The sequence below is a fragment of the Gorilla gorilla genome, chromosome X (assembly GCF_029281585.2).
Source record: "Gorilla gorilla gorilla isolate KB3781 chromosome X, NHGRI_mGorGor1-v2.1_pri, whole genome shotgun sequence".
NCBI lineage: Eukaryota > Metazoa > Chordata > Mammalia > Primates > Hominidae > Gorilla > Gorilla gorilla.
The window spans coordinates 75,065,046-75,082,301 of NC_073247.2; positions in this window are offsets into that span (position 1 = coordinate 75,065,046).

The window sequence follows — 17,256 nt, forward strand, 5'->3', positions numbered from 1 at the left end:
GTTGTTTCACCTCATCTCAACTATTTGTTGATAGATTCCATGGAAGAGAAGTGACACAGATATGTTTATGCCCCTAGTTGCAGTTTAATTGCTGTAGGAATGCTAGCGCATCTTTTCGCTCCCCAACATATTCCAAGGCAACCTTGAGGGCTTACAGACATGCTACAAGAGAAGTTCATTCAACACATTTTTGGCCAAATTATCTACAAAAGCAGCTGGCTGTACTGATTCAGTAATAAGTGCTACAGCCACACTAGCAGTTGCTAGGATGACTATGGCTGAGACTATAAAGGCTATAAGTATGCCTATGAATCTTTTGGGTCTGACCTGGGACAGGGCTTGTTCTAAGGTGGCAAGGGCAGAGGAACCTTGCCAATCGCGTGTCAAATTGACTGGTAGGAATGCCTCAGATTATCTCCTCAATATCATGACACTGGTATATTTCAATTAGATATATTGTAATTAGTGATACATGAGGCAAACCAAGCCTGTCTCTGCACCCGGGTCACAAACATGGAACTTGGGGGTGTAATAGAAATATTGGTTCCCATAAGGAAATCATATGGATGGGTAGTGCAAATCAGGCACAGATCAGTGTTATTATGAATAAAGGTTATAGTATAGTTGTTACTGGAATTATGATATATCCCATGCCAGGTGTCAAGGGAGGTGCTAAGATGTCCCAAGTGCCATAAAGTGTCTTGGGGTGGCATGAGCTTTACTTGAGGTCTGGGATATCCCATGCCCTGATCAGCCCAAATCATAGGGGAATGGGACGAGTCTATGATACTCTTATTGATGCCATGATGGATGAGGATATCAGTAAGGCTGCCCTGCAAATGGCCGTAGGGGTTCCAGTCTAAGATGTTATAATTGCCTAACTCGAGGCTACGGGCCTCTTCCCCATGACAGACCTCCCAGCTAAAGTGGAATCCATTACTTTCCCAGCTTTGTCCTTGAGCACAGGAAGGAATGTTTGGGAAAGTGGCATTGATTGCATTGCCTGGTTTGAGGCTACCTGCAGCTAAGGCTGTTAATGCATTTCTTTTGCCACGATGTAGCCATAATTGTGTTTGGGCAGGTACACAGTTAAGAGTTAGAACTTTTATAACTTACACACAGTGGGAGGATAGCAGAGTGATATGTAGTGTTACCTGGCACCTTAGTCCAATGTGTGTCATTAATGAGGGACCCCACTGGGAGTAAATCTATCCTTCCTGGCCAAGCAGTTACATTTTTAAAGGCTGGGAAGGGGGTGTCTGCCCAGGTGACAAAGGTGAAAGAAAGGCGGATCTAAGATATCATCCCAATAGTGTGTAGCAGGTACAGGTTGCAGACAAAGAGAGAGCATGAAAAGGATCAATACCCTATGTGAGTTGCAATGTACAACAGAGAGCATAGCAAGGAACAAATTATCTGCAGTAAATGTTGTCTTCATCCAGAGCAGGATTCATTAAGCCTCCTGAGTTGTCTTCTTCAGCATCCCCCAGGTAACATCCGGGGCTTGTGTGGTCCGAGGAAGCCACATCATCCAGGGCTGTGGGTCCTGTAGGGTTAGTTCCTTCATTTCTGGTATCAGGTTGGGTCCTAGCCAAGCAATGATATGGCTTGATGTGTCATGCTGGAATCCAAAGAGGACCTGAGGGGGTGTGAACATGAGCATATCCTCTTCCCCATGTTAACAATTCATTTGGAACACACCATACATTACTGTTTACATATTTCCATAAAAGTGCAGGTTTTATATCTTGAGAGGTTTTAGCAAAGTGCTTTTCTACAGCTGGTTGAAATTTGTCATCTAAACTTTAAAAATTAAGGGTAATAAGGCTTGTGGTATTAGTGTTGCAGGGTCCTTACTCATACTCCCCCTTTTTTGTTTTTTGAGCATATTTTTAAGAGTGGAATGGGCACATTTTACTATGGCCTGTCCTTGGGGTTATATGGGTTGCCTGTGGAGTGTTGGATGTTCCATGTGTGACAAAATTGTTGAAACTGTGAGCTGGCATAAGCTGGACCATTATCAGTTTTAATTTTTGTGGGCCACCCCATAAATGCAAAAGTTAAAAGAAGATGTTTAATGACATATAGAGTGGACTCTCTAGGAACAGCATGTGCACTATCAACAGATACATGTACATATCTTAGTTTTCCAAATCAGGGATGTGTGTAACATCTGTTTGCCATAACTGATTAGGTTCCAGTCCTCTAGCATTAACACCTGTTGAAGGAGGGGACGTGCCTGTGAGCTAGCAATCTCAGATTGTAGAATACTTTGCATTGTAGAATAATTTGTTTAGCTAGTCTCTCGGTAAGTTGAAATTGTTTAGATAAGTTTCTCCAATTTTGGTGGAAAAGTTGATGCAATCGAGTGGCTTGGTCAAGCAATGATGTCATAACCTGAAGGTCTGCTTGATCATTGCTGTAAGCCAATGGGCCAGGCAGTGAGCTGTGGGCTCGAATGTGTGTAATAAAAATAGGATGAGTACATTGATCTAGCAATTGCGGAAGTTGGAGAAAAAGAGCACACAGGTTGGGATCCAGTGTGGACTTAATTAGGGCTGCTTCAAGGTTCTGCAGTAAATAAACAGGGTAAGCCGAGTCACTAACAATATTGAAGGGCTGAGCGAAAAAAGTTTCCAAAGCCAATATTAAGGCCCCAACCTCAGCTCTCTGAGTGCTAGTAAACCCAGATCAAGTGAGGGAATTACATGGTTTCCACCAAACGACTGCTTTTCCATGTTTACCCAAACAATCAGTAAACAGTGTTTAAGCATTAGGTATGGGGGAATGAACTATTTTTGTAGGCAACACCATTGAAGTACGAGATAAGAAATGAAGCAGTTTGTCAGCAGGGAGGGTATGCTCTAAATGGCCTGAGTAATCAGAGAGTGCTATCTGAAGATCTAAAGAGAGGGGCAATACTGCTTCAAATTGCTTTTTACTCAAAGGAATCCTGATGATATCAGGGTCACAATCTTGCAACTGATTCCATTGTTTGTGGCCTGAATATATGACTTTACTAAGTAGCTGGATATAGGGAGATAGTGTTTTAGTCCCGGTATGTGAGCAATAAACCCATTCTAGAAAGTGTAGCCCTGGGGTCATCTGTCCTATTAATCCTGTAGGGGAGTGTTTAGTGGGAAAGATAAACAACTGGATCGAATAGCCTGGGTTTATGTGATGTAGCTGCCTCTGAGAGATGGCTTGTTCTATTTCTTCAATCTCTCTTTTGGCTATAGGAGTTAAACACCTGGGAGAATCCAGGGCTGAATTGCCCTTTAAGATAGAAAACAGATTTTGCAATTTATCCGTAGTAATGCCCAAGGCACAGCAAAGCCAGTTAATATTGCCTAGTAATTTCTGATAATCATTTAAGCTATGTAAGTTGCTAGTATTTAATTTAACCTTTTGAGGTTTTACTGACTGAGAAGTCAGCATGTACCCAAGATATTTCCAAGGAGAGGACATTTGTACTTTTTTAGATGCTATGATTAAACCTCTTAACCATGTATTCTTTATGACAGAGATATATACATTTAAAAGCATTGGCTCCATTGGGGCTGCTAGTAAAATATTATCCACAAAATGAATAACCTTGCAGTCAGGAAACTTTGTCCTACTAGGGAGCAAAGCTTGATTTACATGATACTGACACATGATACTGACACATTTACATGATACTGATTTACATGTAGGTGTGTTTAGCATTCCTTGAGGAAGCACTTTCCAATGAAATCAGCAATTTCAAAAGCTGGCCTTTTATTATTGATAGTTGCTATTGTAAACACAAATTTTTCTCTGTCCTTCTCTGCTAGATGAATGGTATAAAAACAGTCTTTTAAGTCAACAGCGATTATAGGCCAATCTTGAGGAATTGCCGCAGGGGAGGGGAGGCCCTGTTGAAGAGACCCCATAGGTTGCAAATTAGCATTAATAGCAGTTAAGTAGTGCAAAAGTCTCCATTTACCAGACTTTTTGGGAATGACGAAAATGGGCGAATTCCAAAGGCTGTTTGATGGTTCTATATGGCCAGCTTTCAATTGCTCCTCAATTAATTCATGGGCTCTCTGTAATTTCTCTCCCTTCAGAGGTTACTGTTTTACTTAAATTGGATTTGGAAAGAGTCACGTTAGGGGTAAGTTTGGAGTAACAACAGTGGTCATTATCAGAAAAAGGTCTTTCAAATTCTTAATTTTTACTTAAATCTTAGCAGAGAATTATAATCTGGGATGTCGCTTGTATACGAGGAACACATGAAATTTTGCCATGGGCTGCGACTGGAGCCAGAGGGCAACGATCCCGGGGTGGCGCCGCATTGCACTCACCTAGGCGCTGCTTTTGGTCTGCACCACTTTTTGTTTGTGCCACTCCCTCCCCGTGCCACCCTCCCACCCTCTCCCCCCACCCCCCACCACTCCCTTCCCCCCTCCCCCATGGCTGCTAATGGCCAGGTAGTCTGTCCCTCACACTCCTCCTGCCTGTCCTTAGCAGGCTAGCTCCCTCTCTCCAGCGTTCGCCTCCTCCCCTCCCTTAGCAGGCTAGCTGGGCCTGGCTCCCCAATACACCGCAGGCCAAGTTCTCAGGAGCACTTGCCAGCTCCAGGTCTGCGAGCTTCCCTGCTGCCGAGCCTTTCTATCTACTGCCTGCTTGGCCATACAGCTCCAGCCTCTAATGCCTTTTCTTATCTTTTTATAAGCATTAAAAGAAATGTGTTTATATACCTGATTGCCTTGTTGATCTTGCATTACCAGGCAGGCTAAGAGCTCCCCTTCTAATACAGCTTGCTTCAGACAGGTTCTCACAGCTGTAATGTATCCCTTGTTTTTTTCCTATTCATTGGAGGAGGGGGCTCAGGAAAAACCTTCGTTTTCTCTTTGTTGTTTTTACCCCAGTGATAGCAGGGCTGAGGGACAGGGAGGTAGGTGGTAAGGTAAGTGATGGTTCTTCCTCCTTCCCCTTTTTTGGCTCTTCTGTGCATAATGGGACCAAAGTCACCCTTACTGGAGCCCATAATGTTAGAGATGATACTGGGATCCATTGCCCTTGCACATGATGTTGTTTAAGATTTCTCCCCACTTTTTCTCAGAGCTCTACATCTAGTGTACCTTCTGCTGGGAATCATGGGTTATGGGATACCACAGTTTGCAGGGGTCACTTAATTGAGCCTATGAAACCAAGGCTCCACTAGCTTTAAGCAGCTGTGTCAATACTTTTATATACTGTTTCTATTGAGCTGATAACTGCTGACTCATGATGAAACCTTAGCCTGAACAATTCCCCCCAGAACTTGGAAATCCCAAGTGAGCACCAATGACTTACTGACTCACTAACTGCTCAGTCCTTTTCACCTTCATTTTCGAGGGGTCTGTCACAATCCTTCACAGCATTCCTCATGCAGGGTACCACCTGTGGGGGCTGGCCTGCAGACCCTGACCCAGCGGATGGATGAGAGACATACAGTGATACAGATATTTTCCCTGTCAATGCAGCTAAGGGGCTTCTGCTTCTGAATCTGCAGCATCAGCCAGATAACCCACCAAAGTTTGCACTTATTTAGTACAGATTAAATGACAAAGGTCTCGAGGAAACACCACTAGAAGTTAATTAACATTGCAGACCCCCCAAGTAGACAGCAATCATGCACCTGTGGATAATCAAAGGTTGGTCTTAGGACCGCAAGAGTAAACAGGCTATTTAAGATAAAAACTCCCCTACATTCCCTTATTATTTGCTCTTTTGCTATTAACTCAAGGTAAAGAGGATTAGGCTGCTTTCAGCCAAATATTTTACTGAAGCTATGCAACCTGCCAGCCTTCCAGGAAGGTTTGCTTCTCTTTTCTATAATTTTCTCTTACAATTTTTCCCACCACTCTGACTGAACTCCTACAATATTCAAACAAATGCCTACAGAAAATGAGCAAAAAGATGTCAAACAATCCAATGTTATACCTCAAGGAAATAGAAAAACAAGAAAAACCTAAACCAAAAACAAGTAGAACAAAATAAACAACAAATATCACCGCAGAAATAAATAAAATAGAAACAAAAATATACAAAAGATGAACAAAACAAAGCGCTGACTTTTTAAGACAAGCAGAATCAACAAACCTTTCAATAGATTAAGAAAAAAAGAAAGAAATCCCAGTCAGAAATGTAAAGGAAGATATTATAACTGATAGCACAGAAATAGGATAAGTCACAACTATGAACTATGACAAAAAATTGAAAAACATAGAAGAAATAGATACATTCCAGGACACAGGCACCTTACCAAGATTGAATCTTGAAGAAATAAAAGTCCTGAGAGGAACAATAATAAATAAGACAATAGCAGCAGCAATAAAAAGTTTCCTATCAAGGAAAAGCCCAGGACATGATGGCTTCATTGCTGAATTCTACCAAACATTTAAAGAAGAACTACCAGCAATCCTACTCAAAGAATTTTCTTTTAATGAAGAGAAGGGAATACTTCTAAATTAATTCTATGAGGCCAGCATTACCCTGATTCCTAAACCATACAAGTACAATAAAGAAAGGAAACTTTAGGCCAATATTCCTGATGAAGACAGATGCAAAAATCTTCAAGAAAACACTAGCAAACCAAACACAACTACACATTAAAAAAATACTCAACATAATCAAATAGAATTTCATCTAAGGCATGCAAGGATGGTTCAACATACGCAAATCAATAAACATAATATATATTAACAGAATAGAGGACAAAATCATATGCTCTTTCAGGAAATGCTGAAAAAGCATTTGGTAAAAAAGCATTTTATCTACTTCCATTTATGATAAAAACTCAAGAAATTGGGTATAGAAGGAAGGCACTTCAACAAAATAAAGAACATATATGAAAAACCTACAGGTAACATTACACTGAATGAGAACAAGTTGAATGGGAAAAAGTTTCTCTAAGAACTGGAACAAGGATGTCTACTTTCACTAATTTTATTCAACATAGTACTAGAAGTTCTGGCTAAAGCAATTGGATAAGTGAAATAAATTAAGGGCACTGAAATTTGGGAAAAGGATGTGTTTTTTTTCACCTTCCAGAAGACATGTTCATATGTGTGTGTGTGTGTGTGTGTGTGTGTATATATATATATATATATATATATATAGAATACCTTGTATATGCCATCAAAAATTGTTAGAATAAATGAATTTAGTAAACTTGCAGGATACAAGGTCAACATTTAAAAATCAGTAGTGTCTCTATATGCCTATAGCAAACTGTCTGAAAAAGGAATCAAAAAAGCAATTCTCTTGACAAAAGTTACAAAAAATATACCTAGGAATAAATTTAACCAAGGAGATAAAAGTTATCTACAATGAAAAATATAAAATATTGATGGAAAATTTTGAAGAGAATGTAAATAAATGGAAAGATATTTCCTATTTATGAATTGGAAAAATTCATGTTAAAGTCTTTGTGTTACCCATAAGAATCTACACATTTGATGGAATCCTGATCAAAATACCAATGGCATTTTTTATAGAAATAGACAAAACAGACACAGATACTTCAAAATAGATATACATAAAATAAAAATAGATACTTCAGATACTTTGGCTATCGAGGGTCTCTTGGAAATGCAAAAAAAAAAAAAAAAACCCTAGATAGCTGAAGCTATCTTGATAAAAAAATAACTAACCTAGAGGCAACACACTATTAGACTTTAAAATATACCACAAAGTGCCAGGCACGGTGGCTCACACCTGTAATCCCAGCACTTTGGAAGGCTGAGGCAGGTGGATCACGAGGTCAGGAGTTCAAGACCAGCCTGGCAAGATGGCAAAACCCCATCACTACTAAAAATACAAAAATTAGCTGAGTGCAGTCGCAGGTGCCTGTAATCCCAGCTACTCAGGAGGCTGAGGCAGGAGAATTGCTTGAACCTGAGGGGTGGAGGTTGCAGTGAGCCGAGATCATGCCACTGCACTCCAGCCTGGGCAACAGAGTGAGATTCTGTCTCAAAATAAATTAATTAATTAATTAATTAAATTAAACGAAATAAAATAAAATATACCACAAAGCTATAGTAACTATAACAATATGTAACTGGCATAAAAACACATAGACCAATTGAACAGAATGTAGAACCCAGAAATTAATTGATGCATTTACAAACAATTTATAACCAAGCCACCAAGAAAGCACATTGAGGAAAATAAACTTTTTAATAAGTTGTGCTGTAACAACTATATATCCACATGCAAAAGGATGAGACTATACACTGTTTCTCACAACATCAAATTATCAACTCTAAATAAATTAAAGACTTAAATATAAGTCCTTCAACTATGAAACTACTGGAAGAAAGCATAGGGGAAGTGCTTCATGAAATTGCACTGGGCAAAGAGTTTTTGAATAAGACCTAAAAAGTGTAGGTAAGAAAAACAAAAATAGGGAAATGGTATTTCAGTACACCAGAAAGCATCTGAACTGCAAAGGAAACGGGGTAAAGAGACAACCTACATAATGGTAGCAGGTATTTGCAAACTATGCATCTGACAAGGGGTTAATATCCAGAATATATGAGAAAGTAAAACAACTCAATAGCAGTTTAAAAAAGAAAACACAAACACATACACACACACACACATGCACACACACAGAGACACAACAAAACAATCCAATTAATAAATGTGCAGGGTGGAGCCAAGATGGCTGAATAGGAACAGCTCCAGTCTACAGCTCCCAGCATGAGCCACACAGAAGACGGGTGATTTCTGCATTTCCAACTGAGGTACAGGGTTCATCTCACTGGGGAGTGTCGGAAAGTGGGTGCAGGACAGTGGGAACAGTGCACCGTGCATGAGCCGAAGCAGGGCAAGGCATCGCCTCACCCAGGAAGCGCAAGGAGTCAGGGAATTCCCTTTCCTAGTCAAAGAAAGGGGTGACAGATGGCACCTGGAAAATCGGGTCACTCCCACCCTAATACTGTGCTTTTCCAATGGTCTTAGCAAATGGCACACCAGGAGATTACATCCCGTGCCTGGCTCAGAGGGTCCTATGTCCACAGAGCCTCTCTCATTGCTAGCACAGCAGTCTGAGATCAAACTGCAAGGCAGCAGCGAGGCTGGGGGAGGGGCACCCGCCATAACCAAGGCTTCAGTAGGTAAACAAAGTGTCCAGGAAGCTTGAACTGGGTGGAGCCCACCCTGCATCTGTAGACTGCCTGCCTGCATCTGTAGACTCCACCTCTGGGGGCAGGGCGTTGACAAACAAAAGGCAGCAGAAACCTCTGCAGACTTAAATGCCCCTGTCTGACAGTTTTGAAGAGAGTAGTGGTTCTCCCAGAATGCAGCTAGAGATCTGAGAACAGACAGATTGCCTCCTCAAGTGGGTTTCTGACCCCTGAGTAGCCTAACTTGGAGGCACCCCCCAGTAGGGACAGACTGACACCTCACACAGCCGGGTACTCCTCTGAGACAAAACTTCCAGAAGAACAATCAGGAAGCAACATTTGCTGTTCAACAAAATCTGCTGTTCTGCAGCCTCCGCTGCTGATAACCAGGCAAACAGGATCTAGAGTGGAACTCCAGCAAACTCCAGCAGACCTGCAGCTGAGGGTACTGACTCTTAGAAGGAAAACTAACAAACAGAAAGGACATTCACACCAAAACCCCATCTGTACGTCACCATCATCAAAGACCAAAGGTAGATAAAACCACAAAGATGGGGAAAAAACAGAGCAGAAAAACCAGAAACTCTAAAAATCAGAGCACCTCTCCTCCTCCAAAGGAACACAGCTCCTCACCAGCAACGGATCAAAGCTGGATGGAGAATGACTTTGATGAGTTGGAGAAGAAGGCTTCAGATGATTAAACTACTCCAAGCTAAAGGAGAAAGTTCAAAACCATGGCAAAGAAGTTAAAAAACTTGAAAAAAAGTTAGGCAAATGGCTAACCAGAATAACCAATGCAGAGAAGTCCTTAAAGGATATGACGGAGCTGAAAAACATGGCACGAGAACTACGTGACAAATGCACAAGCCTCAGAAGCTGATTCAATCAACTGGAAGAAAGGGTATCAGTGATGGAAGATCAAATAAAGGAAATGAAGCAAGAAGAGAAGTTTACAGAAAAAAGAATGAAAAGAAATGAACAAAGCCTCCAAGAAATCTAGGACTATGTGAAAAGACCAAATCTATGTCTGCTTGGTGTACCTGAAAATGAAGGGGAGAATGGGACCAAGTTGGAAAACACGCTGCAGGATATTATCCAGGAGAAATTCCCCAATCTAGCAAGGCAGGCCAAAATTCAAATTCAGGAAACACAGAGAACACCACAAAGATACTCCTCGAGAAGAGTAACTCCAAGACACATAATTGTCGGATTCACCAAAGTTGAAATGAAGGAAAAAATGTTAAGGGCAGCCAGAGAGAAAGGTAGGGTTACCCACAAAGGGAAGCCCATCAGACTAGTGGCTGATCTCTCAGCAGAAACTCTACAAGCAAGAAGAGAGTGGGGGCCAATATTTAACATTCTTAAAGAAAAGAATTTTCAACCCAGAACTTCATATCCAGCCAAACTATGCTTCATAAGTGAAGGAGAAATAAAATGCTTCACAGACAAGCAAATGCTGAGAGATTTTGTCACCACCAAGCCTGCCCTAAAACAGCTCCTGAAGGAAGCACTAAACATGGAAAGGAACGACCGGTACCAGCCACTGCAAAATCATGCCAAATTGTAAAGACCATCGAGGCTAGGAAGAAACTGCATCAACTAACGACCAAAATAACCAGCTAACATCATAATGACAGGATCAGATTCACACATAACAATACTAACCTTAAAAGTAAATGGGCTAAGAAGTCCAATTAAAGGACACAGACTGGAAAACTGGATAAAGAGTCAAGACCCATCAGTGTGCTGTATTCAGGAAACCCATCTCACATGCAGAGACACACATAGGCTCAAAATAAAGGGATGGAGGAAGATCTACCAAGCAAATGGAAAACAAAAAATGGCAGGGGTTGCAATCCTAGTCTCAGATAAAACAGACTTTTAAATCAACAAAGATCAAAAGAGACAATAAAGGCCATTACACAATGGTAAAAGGATCAATTCAGCAAGAAGAGCTACCCATCCTAAATATATATGCACCCAATACAGGAGCACCCAGATTCGTAAAGCAAGTCCTTAGAGACCTACAAAGAGACTTAGACTCCCACACAATAATAATGGGATATTTTAACACCCCACTATCAACACTGGACAGATCAATGAGACAGAAAGTAAACAAGGATATGCAGGAATTGAACTCAGCTCTGCACCAAGCAGACCAAATAGACATCTACAGAACTCTCCACCCCAAATCAACAGAATATACATTCTTTTCAGCAACACACCACACCTATTCCAAAAATGACCACATAGTGGGAAGTAAAGCACTCCTCAGCAAATGTAAAAGAACAGAAATTATAACAAACTGTCTCTCAGACCACAGAGTTTCAGGATTAAGAAACTCACTCAAAACCACTCAACTACATGGAAACTGAACAACCTGCTCCTGAATGACTACTGGGTACATAACGAAATGAAAGCAGAAATAAAGATGTTCTTTGAAACCAATGAGAACAAAGACACAACATACCAGAATCTCTGGGACACATTCAAAGCAGTGTGTAGAGGGAAATTTATAGCACTAAATGCCCACAAGAGAAAGCAGGAAAGATCTTAAATTGACACCCTAACATCACAATTAAAAGAACTAGAGAAGCAAGAGCAAACACATTCAAAAGCTAGCAGAAGGCAAGAAATAACTAAGATCAGAGCATAACTGAAGGAGACAGAAGCACAAAAAACCCTTCAAAAAATCAATGAATCCAGGAGCTGGTTTTTTGAAAAGATCAACAAAATTGATAGACTCCTAGCAAGACTAATAAAGAAGAAAAGAGAGAAGAATCAAATAGATGCAATAAAAAATGATAAAGGGGATATCACCAGTGATCCCACAGAAATACAAACTACCATCAGAGAGTACTATAAGCACCTCTATGCAAATAAACTAGAAAATCTAGAAGAAATGGATAAATTCCTTGACACATACACTCTCCCAAGACTAAACAAGGAAGAAGGTGAATCTCGGAATAGACCAATAACAGGCTCTGAAATTCAGGCAATAATTAATAGCTTACCAACCAAAAAAAAGTCCACGACCAGATGGATTCACAGCTGACTTCTACCAGAGGTACAGGGAGGAGCTGGTACCATTCCTTCTGAAACTATTCCAATCAATAGAAAAAGAGGGAATCCTCCCTAACTCATTTTATGAGGCCAGCATCATCCTGATACCAAAGCCTGGCAGAGACACAACAAAAAAAGAGAATTTTAGACCAATATCCCTGATGAACATTGATGCAAAAATCCTCAATAAAATACCAGCAAACCGAGTCCAGCAGCACATCAAAAAGCTTATCCACCATGATCAAGTAGGCTTCATCCCTGGGATGCAAGGCTGGTTCAACATATGCCAATCAATAAACATAATCCAGAATATAAACAGAACCAACGACAAAAACAACGTGATTATCTATATAGATGCAGAAAAGGCTTTGAGAAAATTCAACATCTCTTCATGCTAAAAACTCTCAATAAAGTACGTATTGATGGGACACATCTCAAAATAATAAGAGCTATCTATGACAAACCCACAGCCAATATCATACTGAATGGACAAAAACTGGAAGCATTCCCTTTGAAAACTGGCACAATACAGGGATGCCCTCTCTCACCACTCCTATTCAGCATAGTGTTGGAAGTTCTGGCCAGGGCAATCAGGCAGGAGAAGGAAATAAAGTGTATTCAATTAGGAAAAGAGGAAAACAAATTGTCCCTGTTTGCAGATGACATGTATAGAAAACCCCATCATCTCAGCCGAAAATCTCCTTAAGCTGATAGGCAACTTCAGCAAATCTCAGGATACAAAATCAATGTGCAAAAATCACAAGCATTCTTATACACCAATAACAGACAAATAGAGAGCCAAATCATGAGTGAACTCCCATTCACAATTGCTTTAAAGAGAATAAAATACCTAGGAATCCAACTTACAAGGGATTTGAAGGACCTCTTCAAGGAGAACTACAAACCACTGCTCAATGAAATAAAAGAGGATACAAACAAATGGAAGAACATTCCATGCTCATGGGTAGGAAGAATCAATATCATGAAAATGGCCATACTGCCCAAGATAATTTATAGATTCAATGCCATCCCCATCAAACTACCAATGACTTTCTTCACAGAATTGGAAAAAACTACTTTAAAGTTCATATGGAACTGAAAAGGAGCCCGCATTGTCAAGTCAATCCTAAGCCAAAAGAACAAAGCTGGAGGCATCACGCTACCTGACTTCAAACTATACTACAAGGCTTCAGTAACCAAAACAGCATGGTACTGGTACCAAAACAGTGATATAGACCAATGGAACAGAAGAGAGCCCTCAGAAATAATGCTGCATATCTACAAGTACCTGATCTTTGACCAACATGACCAAAAAAAGAAATGAGGGAAGGATTCCCTATTTAATAAATGGTGCTGGGAAAACTAGCTAGGCCTATGTAGAAAGCTGAAAGTGGATCCCTTCCTTACACCTTGTACAAAAATTAATTCAAGATGGATTAAAGACTTAAATGTTAGACCTAAAACCATAAAAACCCTAGAAGAAAACCTAGGCAACACCATTCAGGACATAGGCATGGAGATGGACTTCATGTCTAAAACACCGAAAGCAATGGCAACAAAAGCCAAAATTGACAAATGGGATCTGATTAAACTACAGAGCATCTGCACAGCAAAAGAAACTACTATCAGAACGAACAGGAAACCTACAGAATGGGAGAAAATTTTTGCAATCTACTCATCTGACAAAGGGCTAATATCCAGAATCTACAATGAACTCCAACAAATTTACAAGAAAAAAACAAACAACCCCATCAAAAATTGGGCAAAGTATATGAACAGACACTTCTCAAAAGAAGACATTTATGCAGCCAAAAGACACATGAAAATATGCTCATCATCACCGGCCATCAGAGAAATGCAAATCAAAACCACAATGAGATACCATCTCACACCAGTTAGAATGGTGATCATTAAAAAGTCAGGAAACAACAGGTGCTGGAGAGGATGTGGAGAAATAGGAACACTTTTACACTGTTGGTGGGACTGGAAACTAGTTCAACCATTGTGGAAGTCAGTGTGGCGATTCCTCAGGGATCTAGAACTAGAAATACCATTTGTCCCAGCCATCCCATTACTAGGTATATACCCAAAGGATTATAAAACATGCTGCTATAAAGACACATGCACACTTATGTTTACTGCGGCACTATTCACAATAGCAAAGACTTGGAACCAACCCAAATGTCCAACAATGATAGACTGGATTAAAAAAATGTGGCACATATACACCATGGAATACTATGCAGCCATAAAAAATGAAGAGTTCATGTCCTTTGTAGGGACATGGATGAAGCCGGAAACCATCACTCTCAGCATACTATCGCAAGGACCAAAAACCAAACACCGCATGTACTCACTCATAGGTGGGAATTGAACAATGAGAACACACGGACACAGGAAGGGGAACATCACACATCGGGGCCTGTTGTGGGGTGGGGGGAGGGGGGAAGGATAGCATTAGGAGATATACCTAATGTTAAATGAAGAGTTAATGGGTGCAGAACACCAACATGGCACATGTATACATATGTAACTAAGCTGCACATTGTGCTCATGTACCCTAAAACTTAAAGTATAACAAATAAATAAATAAATAAATAAATAAATAAATAAAACAGCCCAATTTTATGTGGATCAGTGCTCCTAATGGCTTAGGGTAAAATGACAGCTACAGCATATCTAGAATGTTAAAGTGGCATGTCTCAGACAACGTGGATGTACATAAGGTATTTGAGAGAATACTCCATAATAGCAAAAAACGTTGTAAAGACTAAAATATTAAATAAGACCTTTTTTTCCTGAGCAATAATTTGCCCAGGCTGGTCTCAATCTCTTGGCCTCAAACGATCCTCCTGCCTTGGCCTCCTAAAGCATTGGGATTATAGGCATGAGCCACTGCTCCTGGCCAGAATTCTTGATTAAACAATAGGATCTAAATAAATTTAAAACCCTTTTATTCTTTTTATTCTTACAGGGTAGACTCAAATATTCTATTTCTTTCCAACTTTGTAGTCTTGTCATAACAACCCAATATTCTCTGGGGCAAGTGGATGCTTATGACCAACTGGCCTGAAATGGGGGAATATAGGGTTAGTGGTGAGTCACATCTAAGAAAATGCAAGAGAATAGCACCGTATCACATTTCAAAATAAAATACAATCTACATATAAAACTGAAATAAATAAATAAATAAATGAATAAATAAATAAATAAATAAATGTGCAAAAGACCTGAATAGATATTTCTCAAAAGAAGACACACGGCTGGGCACAGTGGCTCAGGCCTGTAATTCCAGCACTTTGGGAGACTGAAGTGGGTGGTTCACAAGGTCAGGAGATCGAGACCATCCTGGCCAACATGGTGAAACCCTGTCTCTTCTAAAAATACAAAAAAAAAAAAAAATTAGCTGGGCATGGTGGCATGCACCTGTAGTCCCAGCTATTCAGGAGGCTGAGGCAGAAGAATCACTTGAACCTGGGAGGTGGAGGTTGCAGTGAGCTGAGATCGCGTCACTGCACTTCAGCCTGGGGGACAGAGCGAGACTATCTCAAAAAAAAAAAAAGAAAAAAAAAAAAAGAAGACACACAAATGGCCAACAGATATATGGAAAAAGCCTCAACACTACTAATCATCAGGGAAATGCAAATCAAAACCAAAATGATATATCTTCACACCCTAATTAGAGCAGCTATTATCAAAAAGACAAAAAGATATAATAAATGCTGGTGAGGACGTGGAGAAAGGGGAATTCTTATGCACTGTTGGCAGGAATGTGAATTATTACAGCCATTATGGAAAACAGCATGGAGTTTCTTCAAATAATTAAAAATAGAGTTACTATATTCTCTAGCAATTCCACTATTGGATATATATCTACAAAAAATAAAATTAGTATGTCAATTAGGAATCTAAAAACGTTGATTTCATAGAAGTAGAGAATAGAATAATGGTTACTAGAAACTGGGATGTGGAGAGCAGGCAGTGTCACTAGGTGTGAGACAAGAAGAATATCTATTACATGGTAGGGTGAGTATAGCAAATAAGAATGTAATGTATATTTCAGGATAGCTAGAAATGAATAATAGTTAAAGTGATGGATATGGTAGTTATCAACATTTGATCATTATACAATGCATACCTACATTGGAAAACCACACTGTATCCCATAAATATATACAATTATTTTGTTCCAATTATACATTTTAAAATTACTTCACAGAAAAGAAAAAAGCTTCAATACGTAATTAATTATTTTGCATCAAATGGAAAAAATAGAAAATACTTGTAAAGAAATAGAACACATAAAGAAAAGAACCATATGGAAAGTCTTAGAACTGAAAAATCAAATAAAAATAAAAATCACCTGTGGAAATGGTCAATGTAAGAATAGACATGACAGAAGATAGAATCAGCAAAGTTGAGGACAGAAAAATAGAATTTACATCGTATGAACAACAGACAAAATAGACTGAAAAATAATGAAAGTCTCAGAAACCTGTGAAACAATGATAAAAGAGTTAACATTTATAATTGCTTCAAATAAAGTAAAAATCTTAAGTAAAATCTGTCAAAACATGTAAAGGAACTGTGTCCTAAAGATTTCAAATATTAATGGCAGAAATTAAAGAAGAGTTAAATAAAAGTAAATACATACCGTATGCATAGATTGGAAGACCTAACATAGTAAAGATGTCAACTCTCCTATTTGGTCTATAGGTTTAATGTAACATTTATAAAAGTTTGAGCTAAGCTTTATAGACATACACAATGTTCATTTTAGTTTTCTTTTCTTTTTTTTTTTTTTGAGATAGAGTCTTGCACTGTTGCCCAGGCTGGCGTGCGGTGGCATGATCTCGATTCACTGCAACCTCTGCCTCCCAGATTCAAGCTATTCTCCTACCTCAGCCTCCTGAGTAGCTGGGATTACAGGCGCCCACCACCACGCCTGGCTAATTTTTTGTATTTTTAGTAGAGACGGGGTTTCACTATGTTGGCCAGGCTGGTCTCGAACGCCTGACCTCATGATCCACCCACCTACGCCTCCCAAAGTGCTGCA